The sequence below is a fragment of the Hyperoodon ampullatus genome (assembly GCF_949752795.1).
Source record: "Hyperoodon ampullatus genome assembly, chromosome: 8".
NCBI classification, from domain to species: Eukaryota; Metazoa; Chordata; class Mammalia; order Artiodactyla; family Ziphiidae; genus Hyperoodon; species Hyperoodon ampullatus.
In genome coordinates, this window is record NC_136921.1 from 35,547,733 (window position 1) to 35,564,656 (window position 16,924).

General features: G+C 37.9%; 1 protein-coding gene across 1 annotated transcript in view; it reads left to right on the forward strand.

Annotated features, from left to right (window-relative positions):
- Positions 1 to 16,924, forward strand: part of HYCC2 (hyccin PI4KA lipid kinase complex subunit 2) — a gene marked incomplete at its 3' end in the record, with an annotated part of 61,325 nt that overhangs the window by 3,002 nt on the left and 41,399 nt on the right. The window contains exons 3-5 of the mRNA XM_079710101.1: positions 8,138 to 8,241; positions 10,915 to 11,014; positions 16,674 to 16,917. The remainder of the gene's footprint in view (positions 1 to 8,137; positions 8,242 to 10,914; positions 11,015 to 16,673; positions 16,918 to 16,924) is intronic.

Here is a 16,924-nt window from a genome sequence, read left to right on the forward strand (position 1 = left end):
AAAAATTGTGCTGAATGTTTTGGTTGGGATTACTTTTTACTTGGCACTTAGCTGCTTTACATAAACCAAGCTAATTTCTTTCATAATTCAGACCTGTGCTTTGCACAGATATTTACTTGTACCTGTTCTCTCAATGTCTCTGAAAGCTATCTAGTACTAAATTAAACTAGAATTGGAAGTTTTCTTGATAAAAGGTTTTTTTGCAATATTACTATGATATGATGAAGGTATACATTTATCTTTTTGTAAACAAATAATATATATTAAAAATTGAAATTGTGAATGTGTTGACTTTGACACAGGTCCTGTTTAGAAATTCATGGTATATTCTTATGAATCCTAGACTTTCTGTTTGGGTATTTGTCTGCCATGGAGACAATTACGAGAAAAAGTAAATGAATAGGCTTTAATTTTGGAGAAAGGAGTAAAAAACTCAATTATGTAATATATTAAGGGTGTGACTTTGATTACTTATGGGATTATAGTTCTTTCTAAGTTTGAAATACAACTGCCAAAAATGTGGTCATAAAATATGGTAAGTGGCACTTAAATTGTTAAATGGCAAAGCATGGATTACATAATAGTTACTTTGTTCTGTTCCAAAAACTGAACTTCAAAAAAGGTTAGAATCAAACTTATCTATCACTTTTGTCATTATGAATCCTTGGCTTTTTTTCATTGAGGTGTAATTGACATTATCCGTTGACTCTTTTTTTTTCTTCAATTTTATTTATTTATTTGCATGGGTTTTCTCTAGTTGCGGCGAGTGGGGGCTACTCTTCGTTGCGGTGTGCGGGCTTCTCGTTGCAGTGGCTTCTCGTTGTGGAGCACGGGCTCTAGGTGCACCGGCTTCAGTAGTTGTGGCACACAGGCTCAGTACTTGTGGCTTGCAGGCTCTAGAGCGCAGGCTCAGTAGTTGTGGCGCACGGGCTTAGTTGCTCCGTGGCATGTGGGATCTTCCCGGACCAGGGCTTGAATCCTTGTCCCCTTCGTTGGCAGGCAGGTTCTTAACCACTGTGCCACCAGGGATGTCCCTATCCCTTGACTCTTGATATTGCTTGCTTCTTATTTAGCTACTAAGATTTGTCAGTTTACCTCCTTAAATTGCCCATTTTTTTTTTTTTTTTTTTTTTGCGGTACGCGGGCCTCTCACTGCTGCGGCCCCTCCCGCTGCGGAGCACAGGCTCCGGACGCGCAGGCCCAGCGGCCACGGCTCACGGGCCCAGCCACTCCGCGGCACGTGGGATCCTCCGGACCGGGGCACGAACCCGCGTCCCCCGCATCGGCAGGCAGACTCTCAACTACTGCACCACCAGGGAAGCCCTCCCCATACATTTTTTTGAAAAATGGGTGGAGGGAGTTGGATGCTGAGTGGGGAGTGAAACTTATGCTTTTTACATATTCTTTTGTACTGAGGCTTAATTGTTTTTGTTTGTTTGTTTACTGGACGTTTTAGAGCGGGTTTTAGATTCACAGCAAAATTGAGTAGAAAGGACAGAGATTTCCCATAAACCCTCTCAGATATGCATAGACCCCCCCCCCATTATCAATATCTCCCACAGAGTAGTACATTTGTCACAATTGATGAGCCTACGTTGACACATTATCACCCAAAGTTCATAGTTTACATTAGGGTTCAGTTTTGGTGTTGTACATTGTATGGGTTTGGTCAAATGTATGATGACATATAATCACTATAGTATCATATGGAGTAGTATTAAGGTTTTTTAATCAGCAGGTATTCCTTTTGTAGTTCTTTCTTTTTAAATGAAAAAGGGAGTGGGGGGAGCGTATATTACTCCCTTTATACTTTATACGTTATACTATGATTGTAAAACTCATATGGTAGACATGATGTGCTGTAATATCTAAAGTTAATATGAATTTGCAGTCTCACAGTACCTACTGTTTTATTGTTTGTGGGAAAAAACTAGAGGAAATGAATGTTTCTGTTCTTCATGGATCTGTTGTCAAATCTCTTTGTCATTCTGTACCCTGTCCCTCTGATGTTATTTACTCAAATCAATCTCTAATCCAGAGCCTTTTCTTAATCTCTGGTTCCTATTCTATAAACCTAATTGCTTGCTAGTTGAGGATGACCTGCAGATACCTCAAATACAGTATATATAAAAGTGAATTCGTGGGCTTCCCTGGTGGCGCAGTGGTTGAGAGTCCACCTGCCGATGCAGGGGATACGGGTTCGTGCCCCAGTCTGGGAGGATCCCACATGCCGTGGAGCGGCTGGGCCCGTGAGCCAGGGCCGCTGAGCCTGTGCTCCGCAACGGGAGAGGCCACAACAGTGAGAGGCCCGCGTACCGCAAAAAAAAAAAAAAAAAAAAAGTGAATTCATATTTTGTCATCTATCTAACGTGCTGAAGCTGGAACCTGGTGTTATCTTTGACACTTTATTCATATACCCCTCATCTGAGCAATGCTATATTCTGTTGACTCTGCCTTTTTATTTACTTCTCTCAATTTCTACAACCACTGGAAATAGTGTGAAGAGTTAGGACCTAGAGGCAGATTGTCTAGATTAGAATCCCAGCTCCACCATTTATAGCTTCAGTTTCTTTAAAAACAGAGTTGTACAGTCCAGCAGTTGCACTATTGAGCATTTATTCCAGAGAAATTGAAACTTACATTCACACAAAAACCTGTACCTGAATGTTCATAGCAGTTTTATTCCTAATAGTCAAAAACTGGAAACAACCCAAATGTTCTTCAACAGGTGAATGGTTAAACAAACTGGCACGTTTATGCTGTGCAGCAATAAAAAGAATGAGTTATTGATACATGCAACAACTAGGATGGATCTGAAGTGAAAAAAGCCACTCTCAAAAGGTTACATACTGTATGATTTCCTCTATATAGCGCTCTTGAAATATCAAAATTATAGAGATGAAGAGCAGAGTAGTGTTTGCCAGGAGTTAAGGATCAGGGAGAAGGGAGTGGGTGGCTACAAGGGAGCCTCTCGGTGATAGAACAGTTCTGTATCTTGATTGTGATGGTAGTTACACATATCTACATCTGTTATAAAATTGTATAGAACTACACACACATACACAGACAAATGAGTGCTTGTAAAACTGGTAATATCTGAGTAACCCTCTGTGGACTATACCAATGTCAGTTTCCTGATCTTGATATTTTACTATAGTTATGCAAGATGTTACGATTGGGGGAAACTGGGCAAAGGATACATGGGACCTCCTGGCACGTAGTTTGGGAACTTCTTATGAGTCTGTAATTATTTCGAAATAAAAAATTTTTTAAAAGGGTTGTATTAAGGATTAAATGAGCAAACACATATGAGGTTCTAGTTATAGTACTTGCTTGGTTCGTCATAAATACATAATACCTCTACTATATATAAAATAGATAACTAACAAGAACCTACTGTATAGCATAGGGAACTATACTCAATATCTTGTAGTAACATATAATGGAAAAAAATCTGAAAAAGAATATATATATATGTATATATACACACACATATATAAACTGAATAACTTTGCTGTATACCTGAAACTAACACAACTTTGTAAATCAACTATATTTCAATAAAAATAAAAATTAAAAAAAATGTCACCAAGGTGATATTCTATTAAAACAAATAAAATAAATATATAATGCAAATAATAGTAGCAGCAGCAGCAGTAGTAATGATAGTCTAGCCTTCTAACCTCTTACTAAGCCTCTCACTAGGACTATTCCAGCAGTATTCATATTGGTCACTCTGCCCTCATAGGTCTTTCCTCCCTGTGGTCCACTCTACAGTGTAACCAGAGTTCTCTTTCTAAAGTGCCTATTACATATTACTCACTTCATACAAAAATTTTTAATGGCTCCCCATTGTATTTTCATACATTAATTTCTTTTTTTCAGTCGTAGTGGAAAGAAGCATTGGAGTCGGCATGGCTTCCAGGGTGCTATAACATATGAATTAAAGATAAAAACAGAAAAATCTCAAGCGAGTGTTCTCACCTTCAAGAAGCTGTTATTTTAAGTGTTATCTTAAAGTTTATTTGATATTGCTGCCTGAAACACTACCGCAAAATTAAATGACTCAGGACAAAAAGATTTATTGTAATTTTTCATGATTCTGTAGGTTGGCTAAATTGTTCCTTTATTGGTTTCACTTGGCTGTCTCATGTAGCTGAATCCACCTGGAGGGTTGACTGAGTTAAAAGGTCCAAGATGTCTGCACCCACATGTTTGCACATGGTGCTGGCTGTCCATTAAGGTGCTTCAGTTCTTCTCAGTGTGGTTTCTCATCCTCTGGTAGGCTAGTCTGGCATCCTTACATGGCATTCTCAGGGTAGCATTCTAAAAAAGGTGAAGGTGGAAGCTGTAAGGCTGCAAGGCCTCTGAGGATTAGGCTTTGAAACTATATAACAGCCCTTCCACCATATTCTGATGATCAAAGCAACTCACCAAGCTAGTCCAAATTCAAGGGAGTGGAGAAATGGAAAAGGACCTTTGTCGCAGACAATTCAGGCTGCTATAATAAAGTACCATAGACTGGGTGGTTTAAACAACAGACTTCTATTTCTCACAGTTCTTGAACTTGGGAAGTCCAAGATCAAGGTGCCAGAAAATTTTGTGTCAACTAGGGACCCACTTCCTATTTCCGAGATGGCTACATTCTCATTGTGTTATAACATGTGAGAGTGCTCTCTGGGGATCTCTTTTATAAGGACACTAATCCCATTCATGAGAGCACTACTCTCATGACCTAATCACCTCCCAAAGGCCCCACCTCCTAATACCATCACACTGGGAGTTAGCATTTCAGTATATTTTGGGGAGACCCAAAAATTCAGTCTATAACAATAGTCCACAGAGAGATCAGATTATTTTCTGTTTTCTTAATGTAAGAATGAACAACAGTCCAAAAAATGACACAGTCACTATAAGAATTTAAAATTTTTTGCTGGGATCTATCAAATAAAAGTAAAAACACAAGTACCAAAGACATTAAATAGCAAGCCAAGAAGGACAGATTCAAAATCTTCATGAAGTAGAATAATGTGCATAATATGTGGGAGATTCAGCCTTATCTAACTATTGTGCTACAGTAGTGTTTCCTGAAACCTTGAAGGAGGTTAATCTGTAGAAAGTTCACTGGGTTTTTATTTGAACAGGTTTTAAACAGCTGATTTAACATCTTCCATTAAACTGTTTATTTTTCCTAACCTCTCATTTTCATATAATTTGGTTTTGGCCAGTCACAGTAAGCCACATTACTTTTCTAGAACATAACTCCCAAGTGTTGGCAAGAAATTATAGTACTGCATTATGAAATCTTGTCAGTGTACTGAACTATTATAAACACCCCTCTGTCTGAACTGTAATGGTGGTGCACCTTCACAGAGTAGATTCATTCTTTGGTCAGTCTTGCTTCCTACACTCCCCACCACCCCAATTTCAGTGTAATATCCTAAACACTTTATTCTTAGCATTAAATTGAAGCATAACTGAGATGGCTTGTTGGCATCTTAGACCATAAATTTGTTCCTGCAGTCTCTTTCTTACCTTACCAGGTGGGAATTGTGTTTGGCTGCTAGAAACAGAGATAAGAAATAACCGTTGCTTAAATAAGATAGTAGTTCATTTCTTTGTCTTGTAAAAACAAATTCAGAAGTAGTCTAAGACTGGTACGGCAACTCCATAGTCTTGTCAAGGACCCAGTCTCCTTCTCTCTTTCCTTTGCCATCCTTAGCATGTGGTTTCTATTCTGAAGATCACAGAATGGTTGCTGGATATCCAACTATCACATCCATGATCTAGGCAGAAGGAAGGAGGAAGAAAGGCAGAGGACAAAAGGGGCATACCTTCCATCTTTTAAGAAAACTTTCTAGGGACTTCCCTGGAAGTCCAGTGGTTAGGACTCCATGCTTTCACTGCCGTGGGCCCGAGTTCAATCCCTGGTTAGGGAATTAAGATCCTGCAAGCCACATGTGGATGACAAAAAAAAAAGGAAAGAAGCCTTTCTAGAATTCCCTACACAGTATTTCCTCTGATCTCATTGACCAGAACTTAGTCATTTGGCCATACTTAGCTATAAGTGAGGGTCAGAAATGGCTTTAGCTGATTGTATCGACTAGATCATTGGGGGTGGAGGTGTGGATCTCTATCGGGTGGGAACTAGTAGTCTTTACCATACTTGCCGCCTGTCTCCTCTGCTGAGTCTGCAGCTGACTGACTGCTTGTTGCTGTTAGGCCCTTCACTCAATAGTCATGAACTAAGTGCTAACTGTGCTAAGCCCTGTCCCAGGAACTGGGAATACAGATACATCTGAGATGTCCTCCCTGTCCTGGAGAAGTTATAGATCTTACAGTTTTCCTGCCTTACAGTTTTCCTGCCCTACCCCCCCACCAAGCAGTCACATCTCTCTCTAGGTATCGGGCGTAGGTATTGTTGATTTCTTCTGGTCTTTGGCTTGCCTTTTCACTCTCAGTTTCTTTTGATGACAGGTTTGATACAGTCCAATTTATCGTTGTTGTTGTTATGGTTATGGTTAGTACTTTTTGTGTTTGCTTAAAAAATATTTGCCTGCTTCAAGGACACAAAGATGTTTTGCTATGGTTTTTTGTTTGTTTACTTTCACATTTAGAGCTGCATTCTATTTGGAATTTACTTTTGTTGAGTTGTGTAAAGTTAGAGATCATGATACACTCATTATTTTCTATAGGGATATCCAGTTGACCCAGCGTCTTTTATTTAAAAGAATGTCTTTTCCCAACTGCACTGCAATTTGCCTTTGTCATAAATAAAGTAGTCTTATTTGTGTGTGACTTTTTAGGCTCTATTTTTTCATTGGTAAGTTTTAGTTACTATACTTGTACAGTTAATTACTATGGCTTTATAACAGGTCTTAGTATTTTACAGTATAGTCCTCCAATTTTTGTTGTTTTTCAAGGTTGCTTTGACTATTCTTTTTTTTGCATTTTTTTATTAGTTTCTGCTTTATAACAAAGTGAATCAGTCATACATATACATCTGTTCCCACATCCCTTCCCTCATGCATCTCCCTCCCTCCCACCCTCCCCATCCCACCCCTCCAGGCGGTCACAAAGCACGGAGCTGATCTCCCTGTGCTCTGCAGCTGCTTCCCACTATGCTTTGACTATTCTTGGCTCCTTGTAGTTCCCTAGGGATTTCAGAATCAGCTTGTCAATTTCTCTCTAAAAGGAGAAGAGTGGGATTTTGATTATGATAGCTTTGAAACTAGAAATCAATTGGGAGAGAATTGACATTTTTACTATGAGTCTCCAACCTGTGAACATGGTATGTCCTTCAATTTATTTAGACCCTTAAATTCTCTCAATGTTTTCTTGTTTTCAGTGTAGTGGTCTTGCACATCTTTTGTTAGATTTCTTTCTTTTTTTAAAAAAATGCTGTTGGAAGTTGTGTTTTTATTTTCTTTAATTTATTTATTTGATTATTTTATTTACTTATTGTTTTTGGCTGTGTTGGGTCTTCGCTGCTGTGTGCGGTCTTTCCTCTGGTTGCAGTGAGCGGCGGCCACTCTTCGTTGTGGTGCGTGGGCTTCTCATTGTGGTGGCTTCTCTTGTTGCAGAGCACGGGCCCTAGGCGCGTGGGCTTCAGTAGTTGTGGCGTGTGGGCTCAGTAGTTGTGGCTCGTGGGCTCTAGAGCACAGACTCAGTAGTTGTGGTGCATGGGCTCAGTTGCGCCACGGCATATGAGATCTTCCCAGACCAGGGCTGGAACCCGTGTCCCCTGCATTGGCAGGAGAATTGTTAACCACTGTGCCACCAGGGAAGCCCAAAGTTGTGTTTTTAAAAAACACTAGTTTACAGAAATATAATTGATTGTTATATATTAGCCTTTTATCCAGAAACCTGGATAAATTCACTTATTAATTCTAATAATTATTCTGTAGAATCTTCTGAATTTTCTTGGTACATATTCATATTGTGTATTAATAATAATATCATCTCTAAATAATGACCTTTTTTCTTTTCTGGTTATTCTTATATCTTTTTCTTGACTTGCTGTAGTAGAGCTAGGCCCTCCAGCACAGTGTTGAATAGAAGTGGTGATAATGGTTATCTCTTTCTTCTTTTTTTTTTTTTTTTTTTTGGCATCACTCCGCGACATGCGGGATATTAGTTCCCTGACCAGGGATCAAACCCACGCCCCCTGCAGTGGAAGTGTGGAGTCTTAACCACTGGACCTCTAGTGGAGTCCCTCTTTCTTGTTTTCAACCTCAGAAAGTAAGTTTTCAATATTTTATCGTTGACTGTGACACTTGTACAACCTTGGTGTTGTTTCCTTCTTAACTGTTTGGAAAAATCCACTGGTGAAACCATCTGCACTTGAGATTTTCTTTATGGAAAGATTTTTAATGATAGATTACATTTCTTTAATATCCATGACGCTGTATGGATATTCTATATCTTTCAGTGTTGGTTATTTGTATTTTTCAAGAAATGTGTTCATTTCATGCTAAGTGTAACATTTATTGGCATAAAGTTTATCATAACTTCTTGTCTTTTTGATGTCTAAAAATTTCATAGTAATTTGTGTTTTCTCTAATAAGTATTACTAGGGGTTTGTCAATTTTATTAATCTTTTCAAAAAACCAACTTTTAAAAATATTTTATAATTTATTTGGCTACGTCAGGTCTTAGTTGCGGCATGCGGGGTCTTTGTTGCGGCATGCAGAATCTTCTGTTGCGGTGCACGCAGGCTTCTCTCTGGTTGCAGCGCTTAGGCTCTAGAGCGCACAGGCTTAGTTGCCCTGTGGCCTGTGGGATCTTAGTTCCTTGACCAGGGATCGAACCCACATCTACTACATTGGAAGGCGGATTCTTAACCATTGGACCACCAGGGACGTTCCAAAGAACCAACTTTTGACTTTGTTGATTTTTTCCCTTTATTGTGTGCTTGTTTTCTGTTTCACTCATTTGCTATCCTCTCTGACCTCTAGAGATAGATATCTGTCAATAGATAAAACCACTGATTTTTTTTTTCAGCCTCTCTGCTAATATAGGCAATCTTAGCTTTGCAAGGTACCAGGTTAACTGAAACTCCTAAATGCATATAGGAACTATGTCTTTGCTTAATACATGCAAAGTAAGAACTTTCTACATATGAAATAAGGCTACAGCTACATCCCACAAGCTTTAATATATCTTTCTTAGCACTGAGTTAGGCATTTTTTACTAATTTTGGTTGTTTTTTGGGTTTTTTTGGCTGTGCTGTGCAGCATGTGGGATCTTAGTTTCCTGACCAGGGATCAGATCTGTGCCCCCTGCATTGGGAGTGTGAAGTCTTAACCACTGGACTGCCAGGGAAGTCCCTAATTTTGGTTTTAATATCTTCTTTGACCCATAGATTATTTAGAAGTATAATTTAAAATTTCCAAGTAGTTGGGTTTTTTTTAGGTTTTTATTTATTAATTGTTGTTAATGATCTCTAGGTTACTTTGGTTGTGGTTAAAGAACATGAATGGCTCAGTTTTCCTGTCATTTGCCCTGTTGGGTTTTCTTGTTTTGTTTTGGCTTTTTCCTCAGTTGAGAGCCTAGTATCTGTATCCTTAGCCATGAAAGACTGTCAGAGACAGTCTTCCCAGCATAGCTCTCAAGTCTGCCTGCCTGCACTGCTTCAAAATCTGGTGATTGTCTTGGTGGTTCCAAATTCCCAAGGTACAAAAAGACAGTCTCCTTGGCACCAGCTGCCCCTTCCCAGAGTGTTACCAATTTCCTGTGTATCTTTCCAGAGGCTAACAGAGAAAACTTGCTAGTCCTTTTCAAGTTTTTTCCCCACTGCAGAACTTCTCATGAAATAAAAATCCCATGCGATAGCCCAGTATATACGAGATGGTTGGAGTAGGAGCTCCTGACACATTTTCAGTTTGGAAAACATGGGAGACTTTACAATGATAATGTCGTTTAACTCCAAGAGAATATTATTGCAGTATTCTTTGTATTAAAAAATGTTTTGTCAATGGACATATTTTTAAATGCTAATTTTCTTTTTGTGTTTTAGCTTTTAAAGTTGTGATAAGTTTTTTTTTTTTGGTGGTATGTGGGCCTCTCACTGTTGTGGCCTCTCCCGTTGCGGAGCACAGGCTCCGGACGCGCAGGCTCAGCGGCCGTGGCTCACAGGCCCAGCCGCTCCGCGGCATGTGGGATACTCCCGGACCGGGGCACGAACCCATGTCCCCCGCATCGGCAGGTGGACTCTCAACCACTGCGCCACCAGGGAAGCCCTGTGATAAGTTTTGAATCAAAGAAGTAGAGTATAATGTGGTCAGCAACTACATGATATTAGTTACTACTTTATGAGAAAAGTATACTTTTATCAATTTGAAAATAATTTTTAATATTTTTTGTGCCAAAAGTTCAAGTAACAGCATTTTCTATGTTCTTTCTCAAAATGATAAAATTTTCAGTCTGTGAAACTTATCCGAAATTATAATGTAGCCATTGATACTTATTTAAGCTTGGTTTTATAGTACATATTAAAATTTTAATGATCGTTGCATGTGTGTGTGTGTATGTGTGTGTGAGATCACTGTAATATGTTTCAAAAGTTGGATTCATAGAAGTTTTGGCTGGAAAGTACTTATTTTTGTAGATTTTTCAGGTGAGGCTCCAGAATATTTAACTTACTCGAAGTCTTTACAGATATTTAATGGTAAATTTGAAACTAAAACTCAGACTTCTTTTTTCCAAATCTAATGTCTTCTAAAATAGGTTTGATAATGGTACATAAGTATAGCCTAGTTATTATAGAAAACTTAAAAATAATCCCAATTATTTTAAAAATTAGATAAACTATATTATAAATGCCTTTTCAGAATTGTTCTTTCTCCTTTATATTACATTCTTGAGGATATTCTCTCTCACTATTTCACAGTTTTTCGTTTTCATTTTTTATAGAGTTGGAAAACATTTAAGTCTCAACAAATGAATTCCACACTTGAACTCTGCCGCATTCCTGTGCCACCTCCTCCATTGGAACACTGATCTTAAAACAGAGGTAAAATTATAGAATTTAACTTTTTAAAAGGTAAAGAATGAAGTTCCCATAGTTAGACATGTTAGAATTTTTGGTAATTTTTGGTGGGTAGCTTCTATATATTAAGGAGTTTTACCTAGGAGAATAGTCACATCTTAATTATTGCCTTTGAATTTTACTTTTGAAAGTGTTTCCTTTTTCATAGTTGTGACTTCTGGGCTTCCCTGGTGGCACAGTGGTTGAGAGTCCGCCTGCCGATGCAGGGGACACAGGTTCGTGCCCCGGTCCGGGAAGATCCCACATGCCGCGGAGCGGCTGGGCCCGTGAGCCATGGCCGCTGAGCCTGTGCGTCCGGAGCCTGTGCTCCACAACGGGAGAGGCCACAGCAATGAGAGGCCCGCGTACTGCAAAAAAAATAAATAAATAAAAATAGTTGTGACTTTTAATTTTTTTGTTACCTAAATTTTACAGCTCTTGAATTACTGAGTTTACTCAGCATAATTGTATTATCTAGCTACATCTAGATCAGTGCTGATCATAGAATTTCTTTGATAACATCTGTATTCTACATCTGTGCTGTCCAATATGGGAGACACTAGCCACATGTAGCTACTAAGTGCTTGAAATGTGGCTAGTGCAACTAAGGAATTGATTTTTTTTTTTTAATACAATGTTAGTTGGGTTTTTTTTTCAGTTTTTTTGGCTGTGCCACACAGCTTATGGGATCTTAGTTCCCCAACCAGGGATTGAACCCAGGCCCCCTGCAGTGGAAACGCAGTCTTAACCACTGGCCCACCAGGGAATTACCAGGAATTGATTTTTAAATTTTGTTTTTCTTTTAATTAATTAAAACTAACTGGACAGTGCAGCTCTAGTTTTTTCCTTAGGGAATTTGGTATTTACAATACAGTAATAGCACATGTTAAGTGCTTTGTTTCTGACTTATACCTTGAAATATCTAGATAGTTGTTGGCCTAGTTTGAAAATTTTCAGTAACATAGCCATTTTTTTACTGTCATATGTTGCCCTGATAATTGTATAGGTTTGTTTATACAATAATTTTGGTCCATTAGAAACCCTTGAGAGCAGTTATAATTTTGCTCACTGATGTGTTAATTTATTTAATCTTTAAAAAAAAAACTTTGACATAGGTACTTATATTATCCCCATTTTATAAATGAGGGATTTGAGGCCACAGGTTAGGTAAGTAACTTTCCCAAGGAAACACAACTTGTAGGTCATGGAGGTGGAATTTGAACTCAGGCAGTCTAGAGCAAGAGCCTGTCCTCTTTAACCATTAGGCCATACTGCCTGTTATATCCTGTTTCTCTCTAAGTTGACAATTCCTAAAAAAATATATGTGCTGACTATCAACTAAGACACAATTTCTACCAGTGTTGTTAGTGGAGAACTTACTGTACTTGTGCAAGTACTGTGAGTTTGCTTCCTGGCAAGTAGTTATTGACCTCTTTCAGATCATGTTCCAGCACTTTATTATTTTTTTCATTGTGTTTTATTCAGGGCTTGCTAATAAAGGTTGCCATTACCATGGTCACCAAAAAGATAATCATTTTCTGTGATATCTTCTTTATTTTGCTTCATACTCTGGAAGTGAGGCAATATGGGCCTGAATTGATCTGCATGCTAGAATATCAGCTTGACTTTTGCTTTTAAATACAGCTTTTAAACTAAAAATAGAACTACCATACGACCCAGCAATCCCACTACTGGGCACATACCCTGAGAAAACGGTAATTCAAAAAGAGTCGTGTACCACAATATTCATTGCAGCTCTATGTACAATAGCCAGGACATGGAAGCAACCTAAGTGTCCATCAACAGATGAATGGATAAAGAAGATGTGGCACATATATACAGTGGAATATTACTCAGCCATAAAAAGAAACGAAATTGAGTTATTTGTAGTGAGGTGGATGGACCTAGAGACTGTCATACAGAGTGAAGTAAGTCAGAAAGAAAAACAAATACTGTATGCTAACACATATATATGGAATCTAAAAAAAAATGGTTCTGAAGAACCTAGGAGCAGGACAGGAATAAAGACGCAGACGTAGAGAATGGACTTGAGGACATAGGGAGGGGGAAGGGTAAGCTGGGGTGAAGTGAGAGAGTGGCATGGACTTATATATGCTAACAAATATAAAATAGATAGCTAGCAGGAAGCAGCCGCATAGCACAGGGAGATCAGCTCGGTGCTTTATGACCACCTAGAGGGGTGGGATAGGGAGGGTGGGAGGGAGACGCAAGTGGGAGGAGATATGGGGATATATATGTATATGTATAGCTGATTCACTTTGTTTTAAAGCAGAAACTAACACACCATTGTAAAACAGTTATACTCCAATAAAGATGTTAACATAAATAAACAAATAAAATAAATAAATATAGCCTTTATACATCAGATGATGGGATGGGTGTAACACAGTAGAAGAAATGATTTTCAGAATTCCATATTGTCTGTTTAAATAGAAAGAGGGCTTGCAGTATGTTTATAACTGTGTTCATAGCTACTTCTAAATACTAAAAGATGCTGATTCTAGTTAGAAAACATATATTTAAAAAATTTCTCTGTAACTAGTACTGTTCTGTTTTCCAAATGAAGGTACTAAAATATATTTATAGGATTTTAGATTTAGAAAGTAATTTATCATTGTAGTGACCTGAAGCCCAAAGGGTTTAAGCGATTTGTCCAAGGTCATATAAGCTATGTGGTTCATTGATTCAACGAATATACATTAATTACCTGTCATATGTCTAGATACCATAATATACTTGTTAGCATTGAGTCCATAGTGAGCCCTCAAATGCTAGCAGAACAGAAAAGGACCCTGTTCTCATGGAATTTGTGACTTGATGGGAAAGATAGACAATAAGTAATAAGGTTTAATATACAAGGTATAAAATCCAAAGCCCTAGGAAGGAAATGAACCATATTTGTTTGAATGGAAAATACTGGAGAAGGGAGAAAGGGCTCCTATTTAGATAAAGTCAAGAAAGGCCTGCTGAGATTAACAGGATTGGAAGGAGCCAGTTATTTAAATAGCAATTGTAGGACAGCATTCCAGGCTGGAACAGCCCACACAGAATCCCTGGGGTGAAGGTGTGCATGAAGCTCTAGAGAAACTGAATTGAGAATATGGCCAGAACATAGGAAGCTGTGGTGGGGGAGAACTATGAGCTATAAGAAAGGGACCACGTTACATTTTGCAACCATAGATTTTATTTTATTTATTTTTTTAAAGTAAGGGTTTTAAAAAATTTTATTTTAATTAATTAATTAATTAATTAATTTGTTTATTTATTTATTTATTTATTTTTGGCTGCCTTGGGTCTTCGTTGCTGCGCACGGGCTTTCTCTGGTTACAAGGAGTGGGGGCTACTCTCCGTTGCCGTGCTCGGACTTCTCATTGCAGTGGCTTCTCTTGTTGCGGAGCACGGGCTCTAGGCGCGCAGGCTACAGTTGTGGCACGTGGGCTCAGTAGTTGTGGCATGCAGGCTCAGTAGTTGTGGTGCACGGGCTTAGTTGCTCAGTAGCATGTGGGATCTTCCCGGACCAGGGATCGAACCCGGGTCCCCTGCATTGGCAGGTGGATTCTTAACCACTGTGCCAGCAGGGAAGCCCAAGGATAATTTTTTAAAGTCATATGTGATTATATGGATATGCTTATGCTTTTATCCTTTAAACATTTTGTTTCATTTTAATAAAGGATTGTGTCTTACTTCCTACTTAAATTTGTTAATAAATTACTGTCTTAAAATTAGTATCATAAAATTGGGGAAATATGTTAGTGTTTTGGTTATAATTATCATTAACACCACTATGTTCTTCTATCTAAAGTTAATTAACTTGCAGTCATTTAAAAAATGGTATTGGTTGAAAGTAAAGTGATTTGATGTGCCAAATTTGTGGTTATAGGAGAGATCCTACAGGAATTTAAAATAAGAAATTTAACCTGGATGTGATACTTTTTTTTTTTTTTAACTGAAGGGTGGTCATCAGGATTACTTGGGAAACTTTTTCAAAATATATATTCTGGGCCCTATATCAGATAGGGATTCTGATGCAGAATATATCACATTTAAAAATTTTGTGTTTCTTTCAAAAAATAATGTTTGGTTTTCTTTTTTATTTTAAGAGCTGTGCTGATGTTTTTTGTAAAGAATTTGAAAAACTTTTTTGGTTAATTGTACTTGCTTTTTCTTATCCCTTTCTATAACATAATCAACATTGAAAAAATCTTCTAATCCATTGTAGTTAGTAAAAAGATAACTTATTAGTTTATAAATTTTTCCTAAAACACAGAAATCTTAATTTAAGCCATTTTCAGTATTTTAAATATTTATCTAAAAACTTGTTCATTTTGATTTTTTAAGAAAGTGTTTATTTTTATGTGTGTAACAACAGCTAGTTTGAAATAATGAAAAAGAATCACAGTCGCAGCAGGAAAATATAAACTTTTAACCCTTGAACAACACTGGTTTGAACTGTGAAGATACATTTATACTCAGATTTCTTTTCAATAAATATCGATACATGCAGTGCTACACAATGCATGGTTGGTTGAATCTGCTGATAGGGAGGGCCAGCTCTGGGACTTGAGTATTGTTGGATTTTGGTATCTGCAATGGGTCTGGAACCAGTTGTCCACAGAAGATTATACTTAGGAATCAACTTAATTTGAACGTGTTGATCTATATGAAGAAAACACAAAATTTATACAGACATATAAAAGATTTTTCTTAAAAAAATTTTATTTATTTGGCTATGCCGGGTCTTCATTGCAACACATAGGATCTTTTAGTTGCAGTATGTGGGATCTAGTTCCCTGATCAGGAATCAAACCCGGGCCCACTGCATTGGGAGCGTGGAGTCTTAACCACTGGACCACCAGGGAATTCCTAAAAGAAGATTTTTAATAAAGAGCAGTGCCATGCTTCTGTATTGGATAACTCAATTATGTGAAGATGTCACTTGAAATTAATTTGTAAATTTAATTCCAATAAGGATGGAGTATGGGAAAGAAACTTATCATTAGAAGTCTAATATTCAACTGGAAGAATAAGCAGGCAATAATAATAAAATACATTTTTAGGAAAAAGAATTATTATGGGACTTGTACTATTATAAAGTGCATTATAAAGCCACAGTAATTAAAATATTATAGTCCCGGTACCAAATTAATGGGAAAAGTAGCTCAGAAATAGTTCCAAATATACGTGGGACTGTTAGTATATGATAAAAATAGCATTTCAAGTTAGAAAAAAATAGACATGGAAACAAGATATTAGGACAACTGAGAAAACAGTGTTTATTGGGAGAAAACATTGTTAGATCTTAATCTCATACTGCATTCTAAAATAACTTTCAGATTGTTTAAAGAGTAAACTATAGATGTGGTTTTTAACTTTAGAAGATTCAAGCCTTTACTAAACAAGCAGAGTGATTTTTAAAGTACAGTAAAATATATTGTGGTATCTTTTTTGCCGTGTCTCTTTCAAATACATTACAGCATTTGTGTATTAAATTTTGAATGTTTTGGTAACTAGTACTCACTCGAATGTTCTGATACCGATTTTTGTTGTCCTAGTTTTAAAAGTCATATACATCATATTAACAAATGTAGAAAAATTGAGGTATTTATATTTAGATTTTTTTTAGATTTCAGTGCTGGGCTTCCCTGGTGGCGCAGTGGTTGGGAGTCCGCCTGCCGATGCAGCGGACACGGGTTCGTGCCCCGGTCCGGGAGGATCCCACATGCCGTGGAGAGGCTGGGCCCGTGGGCCATGGCCGCTGAGCCTGCGCGTCCGGAGCCTGTGCTCCGCAACGGGAGAGGCCACAACAGTGAGAGGCCCGCATACCGCAAAAAAATAAATAAATAAATAAAATAGATTTCAGTGCTAAGGTATTAA